The sequence below is a fragment of the Ictidomys tridecemlineatus genome, chromosome 6 (genome assembly GCF_052094955.1).
Source record: "Ictidomys tridecemlineatus isolate mIctTri1 chromosome 6, mIctTri1.hap1, whole genome shotgun sequence".
Lineage (NCBI taxonomy): Eukaryota > Metazoa > Chordata > Mammalia > Rodentia > Sciuridae > Ictidomys > Ictidomys tridecemlineatus.
In genome coordinates this window covers 59,006,142-59,014,111 of record NC_135482.1, presented here as the reverse complement: position 1 = coordinate 59,014,111, position 7,970 = coordinate 59,006,142, and the positions used below count along the sequence as shown (strand labels likewise).

Sequence of the window (7,970 nt, the reverse complement as noted above, 5' to 3'; positions counted from 1 at the left end):
ATTGGAGAGGGATAAAGGAATGGAGGTACTGGAGAATAAAATTGATCACATTATCTTATGTGTAAGTATAAATATGCCAGAATTAATGCCCTTATTATATAATTATAGTGGTCCAATAAGAAATTAAAACAATTCTGAAATTTTTTTGGGGGAAAAATTATCAATAAGCAAAATTTCATGTAGCATCAGATTACCTGAATATATATTTTATCTGTGAACTATTGAACATATAAATTGTTCAAAGACCTGTGCAATCAAAATATTTACAATGTTTTATTAATATTTTATTCTAAAATTAATTTAAAGAATATATACTTTTGTGAATATTTGTAAATTATAAAATGATGGAAAAATTATTCCCTTCATGATATATCAAAGTCTCCATAAGACATTAACACATATAAATCTTAATATAATGAGTCAATAGTATTAAGAAGACATTAGTACAAAAAAGTACAAAGATATCGAATTATAAAGAAACTTTGAGATATAATGTGTGATGTTATCTTTTAAATGGACTAGATGAGAAATATACTTAAAATACCTCAAAATGTATACTATATGCCATGAATCATCAATGGAAACTAAAAAAAAAACACAGTTATGACACTCAGTATATATCAAAATCTTAAAGAAAATACTTATTAAATGAGCAATTGAAATTTTACTCAAAGGTGAAGTTAATATTCATGTAAATGACCTAAAAAAATGCCACTCCACCCCATGCATGAATTGGTTCAGAGATTTTTTTGGCTACAGATACAGTTAGGCAATGCTAAAACTTTAAAAAAGTGAAGCAAACTTTGCAAATATTCAGAATGAGAAGACAAATATTCATTTCTTTCCCTTATGATTGCTATGAATACTTCCCAGATAAGTTTTTACATCTCATAAAACTCTGGGAGGGCTGGGCTTGTGGTTCAGTGGTAACAAACTTGCCTGGCATGTGTGAGGCACTAGGTTTAATTCTCAGCACAATATATAAATAAATTAAATAAAAGTCTATTAACAACTAAAAAAATTACAAAAAACTATGGATATTCATGAAAACAATTGCAGTTGCAAACAGATGGAAAATTTTTTGTTCTTTTCCATTAGAAGAATTCAGACTGGTAAAATGTCTATACTATCCAATTGAACTATAGATTTAATTCTATTAATAATGACATTTTTTAATATAGACAATTTAAAAATTCTCAAATAGGTATGGGACCCCCAATACACAAATAGTCAGCCAATCAAAGAGAAGGAAGAAAATTAGGTATCACTTAATTTAGGACTATATTATGGAACAACAGCAATCAAAAGAGTATGGTGCTGGAATTTAAAAAGACACATAGAAGAATCAAACAAAATAGAGAAAAAAACCCCCACAAATATGGTCAACTAATCTTGGATAAGATCACAAATTATATACAATGAGACAAAATCTTCTTAATAAAGGGAAAAACTAAATATATACATGCAAAAGAATAAAATTGTATCTTTATTTATACACCTTATATAAATTTTGAAATGGATTAAGGATGTAAACATAAGATCTGAAACCCTAAAACTCCCAGAAGAAAACAAAGAAAAGTCTCCTTAACCTTGGTCTTGTTAATTTTTTTTATATGATACCAAAAATATATCTATAAAAACAAAAACAAATGATACTATATTAAGCTATAGTTTATAAACAGCAAAATATATAATCAGTAGTATGAAATAGCAATGTGGATAATAGAAGAAAAATTATTTACAAACCATATAGCTGAAAAGGGGCTAATATTCAAAATATTAAGAAACTCCTACAACATAATAGAAAACAAAAGAAAAGAAAAACTCATTTTTTTTAAGAACAAAGACTTAAATACACATTATTTTTCAAATAATACATACAAATGGCCAAAAGTTTCTCATCATCACCAAACATCATGGAAATGCAGTTAAAAACCACAGTAAGATATTACATTATACTTTGCTTAAATTACTGTATGAGTAAGACATGAACAAAGAGATAACAAGTGTTGGTAAGGGTATGGAGAAAAGAAGGCCTACTGCCTTCATGGTTTTTAGTGAGAAATTAGGTGTGAGGCTCAGCAAGGATTGCTTTGAATTCCTCTGCTGCTCCAAAAATGTTTTTTTTTTGTTTTTGTCTTTCAATAAATTAATTTATAATGTGGCTTCATATAATTATTTTTGAGCTTATCCTACTTGAAGTCTCTTTAGCTTCTTTGGTTTGTGGACATATATCTTTCAATAAAATTGGGAAGTTTCTCAGTGTTTGTTCAAATATCATTTCTGCCTCACTCTTTCTTAGTTCTGCATATAAGATGCACACAATACTATGTTGATCTTCTTGGAAATAATATTAAATGTAAAAGTTACTCCCAATTTTAGATGAACACTTATAATTTAGCTTAACTAATGAAAGGAACAATACTCTATGTAAATTTCAGCTGCTATAATATATCTCAATAACCTCCAGTAATTTTTTGAAAGTGTTCCATAGATTATTTTTTTTCAGGACTTTTTTCTTAATAGACCTCTCACTTTTTTTATTTTTTATATTTTAAACTGATTTCCCTCAACCTTAAGGATAATATTTGCAACTTATGAAAGTGAACATCAGAAGATATTTGTTTATTTTTCTTGGGATTCACCTTTCCCCAAATACTCAGTTAACTTTTTGCTGGATAATTTCATCAGGCTTCTCCTGAGACATAGGTACCATAGTCACACAATTAAAATATGATTGCTAAAATGGATCAAGTACACAGATCAATTAGGGCCCTATTATTTACTGCAAAAGTAATTAAGCATTTATTTGCCTCATTTTTTTTCTGAAATTATGTAAACCAAAGTACACTGAAGGTGCTATTTTTACTTTATTCCTAGGGGAAAATAATAGATTTGGCCCTCTGAGAAATATCAAAACTAACTGTAGAATTTTTATCATTTATAATGGCAGAAATTTGATGTAAAGATATGATCCTAAGGTAGTGGATGGAATATGTCAGGCCTCCAAGTATTAAATGATGATTAAAAGCTAAAAATAAAATATTTGACTGGGTGTTTCAAAATGAAGCATCAAAGACTTTGTGAGGGACCTTGTAATTTTATGGAAGGAGAGAAAAAAACATATTTTGAACAGTTACATGACTTTTGATTTAAGCAAATTGAGAATATTATTTTGTATTCAACACTTATGTTTTGCCATCAATATTTGAAAAGAGGCAAGTAATTTTAAATTATTTTATCTATGTTCAACTTCTATTTATTCTATTTTATTTATTTCATAATGTCTGATCTGGTGTACTTATTTATATATCTCTGATTTATATATATATATAAATATATATATATTTTCTTCTTTTTATTTCTCACCTTTGTGCTGAGTGTTACTGGAAATCTAACTATCATCACCCTTACCCTGCTGGATTCCCACCTGAAGACTCCCATGTATTTCTTCCTCAGAAATTTCTCCTTCCTAGAAATTTCATTTACTTCTGTCTGTAACCCTAGGTTTTTGATCAGCATCTTAACTGGGGACAAGTCGATTTCCTACAATGCTTGTGCAGCTCAACTATTTTTCTTTCTCATTCTGGGCTCCACAGAGTTTTTCCTCCTGGCCTCTATGTCCTATGATCACTATGTGGCTATCTGCAAGCCTCTGCATTACACTACCATCATGAGTAACAAGATCTGTTACCAGCTCATCATCATCTCTTGGCTGGCTGGTTTCTTGGTTGTTTTTCCACCACTGACCATGGGCTTGCAGTTAGATTTCTGTGATTCCAATGTCATTGACCACTTCACCTGTGACTCTGCTCCTTTGCTGCAAATCTCTTGCACAGACACCAGTACTCTAGAGCTCTTGGATTTTGTTTTAGCTTTGTTCACTCTCCTGACCACATTGACACTAATAATTCTCTCCTATGCTTACATCCTCAGAACAATTCTAAGAATTCCCTCATCTCAACAAAGAACAAAGGCCTTCTCAACCTGTTCCTCACACATGATTGTTGTCTCCATCTCATATGGAAGCTGCATCTTCATGTATGTGAAAACATCAGCAAAGGAAGGAGTTGCTTTTAGAAAAGGGGTGGCTATGCTCAACACCTCTGTGGCTCCTATGCTGAATCCATTTATTTACACTCTAAGGAACCAGCAGGTGAAACAAGCAATTAAAGACGTTGTGAGGAAGATATTTTCCTCAAAATCATCAATCTGAACATGACTTACAACTAATTCAGGTGCATGATTTTCATTATAAAGTCAAAACCATTGCTGATTAGTTAGTTTCTGCTTTCTTATCTATTCTAAGAAAAACAACTTTTTCATGCTATTTGGGATTAATTTAATGTACTTATACATCAAGTCTTTTATGAACTCACACACAAAAATTATTGTGGAATGATTTTATGCATTTTTGTATGATACACTTTAAAAATAGTTCTAAACTCACTTTATATATGAATTTATATACTTCAAGTATATACATGCTAATGATAATCACTGCACATATATTTGAACAGAATAAGACATTGTGTTTCTTGAGTTAGTAATTCATATATGTGTTTATACAAACATATGTATACATATATATGTTCTTACAAATGTGTGTACATGTAAATGTGTCTGTATGTGTATGTGTATACCCTCATTTTGTCTTTTGAATGTTCTAGAGATCTAAAATACTATGTTTTAAATGATTACTGTTGTTTTTTTTTCTTTTTAAATAGGGTAAACAGACATGTAGGTTACAGTAAGAAATAATATATAAACAATATAGGTTAAAGAAGGTGGAAAGGAGGATTAATTTTTGTACTAAATATTTGAAAATTATTTCACAACTTACTTAAAATCTATGAGATTTAAAAATTGAGTAATATTCATGATCATGATAGCAAATCAGAAATAGATTTAATATTATTGCTAGCTTTGGCTCCTAAATAAATGTATTATATTTATTATTACCTGAATTATTTATGCTGGCTTTCACAAGAAAAATTAATATAACTGTGAGTTTAAAAACAATTTCATGTTGGGTATAGTCATGCACACCTATATTTCCAGTGGCTCAGGAGGCTGGGACTGTACTATCAGAAGTTCAAAGCCAAGAATCAGCCAAAATATAAAATTTAAAAAGGCTGGGGATTTGGCTCAGTGGTTAAGCCCATGTGGGTTCAATCTCTGATGCAAACAAACAAACAAATAAAAAGACCAATTTCATGGGATTAGAACTTTTCTAATTACAATTATTACTTAAGGAAAAGGCAATATCAAAACTATATTTTTATAAAACATTTCTAAAAAAACAAGCAAATGTGGGATTAGGAATGACACTTTCTGAGGAATTTTTCTTACTTAGGACATGATTTAGAAATCTATATCCATGTTGTATACTAGCTAATATTATTTTTTCTCTTTTATTACTTGTTCCACTCTAATTTTCGTAAAGTTTGCACATTGATTTATGTGAGGTAATATTGTTTGCCAAAATTAAAAGTTAAAAATTGATTAAGAAAAAAGATTTAAGACTTTAAAAATATAAGGAAAATTTATAAAATCTAGGAAAATTCCGCTTAGCTTAGGGGCTAGAAAAAAGTACTTCATGTTTGCCATGAATTATTATTATTATGAACTTACTTTTTTCCTGCTTTTAATATATCATAACTGCATGGTTCATATTTTGTTTCCTTTTCCTAATAATCAGATAATCATCTGTCACATAATAAGTAGCATATTCCCAGCAGTTCTCAATTCACTCACTTTAAAAAAATAACTAGTTACTTTTTTTTATTTTTAAATATATTTTACCAGTTATTGATCTAGGATTCATATAAAGAAAGTGTACCATGTAAGGCACAAAATCTGATTTTTTTTAATTTTTTTGATATATTTACATCCATAAAATCATCACCACATTTAAGAACTCAAGGTATTAAACATATCCATCACCTCTCAAAATTTCTTCCCTTCTCCGCAGTCTTTTTGTTTTTAATTTAGTAAGAACATAACATCAACCTTTACTCTCTTCCCAAAATTTTAAGTTCAAAATACATTATACTTAATATAGACACACTAATATGTATTAGATCTCTAGAACATATACATCCTCCATAATTGAAACTTTATACTCATTGAAAAGCACTTGCTGATTTCCCCAATACAGCAAACCTAAAAAATTCATTACTTTCTGCTTCTGAGTTTGATTATGTTCAGTATGTGGAGCCAAGGCATTATTTGGCATTGACTGACTGACTTTTATCTTAGTAGTCTTCCACGTTCATGTATATTGCATATGGCAAAATCTCATTATTAATTAGGGCTGAATAATATACTAATGTGTATGTATATAACACGTTTTCTTTGTCCACTAATCTATAGATAGATATTTAAAGGATTGCTTTCATGATCTGTGACAGCCAGGGGAAATGCTTTTGAACCACACAGAATCTACAACCATGGGACCTGTGCTTGTATACAGCCACCAGGCCTTTTACAACCTTAAAAATGATCCTGAAGAGGAGAGCAAGTACAAGGTGGTTCTTGGCAATCACAGCCCTGGTCCAGAGTCCAGCATCCTGAACTTCTATACACAATAAAAATGATCAACAGACACAACATGGCAGAGACATCTCAGGCAGTCACAGGCACCTGAGCTGACAAACCAAAATGAGTTGGTGGGAGATCCACAGCAACTTAGGGACTGGCTCCAGTTACAGCTTCTCTGGAGGAGTCCAAAGCCAAGAATGATGGACATCTTCTAAAGATTCCAAATCCTAATAAAATCCAAACCAAGATTCAATGAGAATTTTCTTCACTTTGCCATGTTTATTATAAATAACACTAACATTAACTTAATCATATATATCAATACATATTATTCTTTATCTGGATTGTTAGTCATTACACTAATAGGTGACACTGTACCCTCAACACGTTTCAATGTATTTCTTCTAAACATTTAAACCATTGATTGGAATCAGTCTGTGTTTTCCCACCTCTGGTTTATACTTGCTCCTCTTACTCCTAGTCTCCCTGTAACATTATCTACTACTACATCAAATCCCAACCCAACTCTACTTTGGGTCACCCCCCTTATATCAGAGAAGACATTCCACATTTGTTTTTTAGGGATTGGCTAACTTCACTAGTATTGCTGTATGTATATACGTGGCCATATAACCAATGTGATTCTGCAACCTGTACACTTGGAAAAATGAGAATTCATACCCTATTTGAAACAAATGTATGATATGTCAAGATCATTGTATTGTCATGAGCAACTAATAAAAAATTTAAAATAAAATTTAAAATCCCAACCCATCCATAATTTTCTTCTATTTAACTTGAAGTATATTATTTCTTTCCACTTTTCTTTATTTTTTTCTTTTTCTCTCTCATATGCCTATCTTTCTACCTTTTATATTTCTGCCCTGTATAATGCTACAGAAGTTATTGTATATTAAAAAACTAATCTAAATTAGTGTTATGTTAAAATGCAGCCAAATGATTGCTTATAGCACCACAATTAACAATAGACAAGCTGTAGAAACAACCTGGGTGTCCTTCAACAGATGAATGGGTAAAGAAAATGTAGCAAACAAACACAATAGAGTATTACTCAGCTATTAAGAAAAAAGAAATAATGACATTTGCTGAAGTGGGAGCTAACTGGAGACAATCATGCTAAGTGAAATAAGCCAGACTCAGAAAGTCAAAGGTCCAATGTTTTCTCTGATAGGTGGAAGCCAGGCCAAAACAAAAAGACAAAAGAAAAAAAAAGTAAAGAAGGGCTTCCATCTCAATAGAATAAAGATCAATCAAGTAGAAGAAGGGAATTGAGGGAGAGAGAGGAAGAACAGGTTATGCAAATAACAGTTGAACAAATCTGACGTATCTTTCCTATATACATATGTGAATGTACCAGAGTGAATCTCACCATTATGTATATCCACAAGACAATAATTTAAAAGAAA

General features: G+C 30.7%; 1 pseudogene; it reads left to right on the top strand.

The window, feature by feature from the left end:
- Positions 1–1,922: 1,922 nt before the first annotated feature.
- Positions 1,923–4,216, top strand: LOC144378362 (olfactory receptor 6C76-like; annotated as a pseudogene).
- The last annotated feature ends 3,754 nt before the right edge of the window (positions 4,217–7,970 follow it).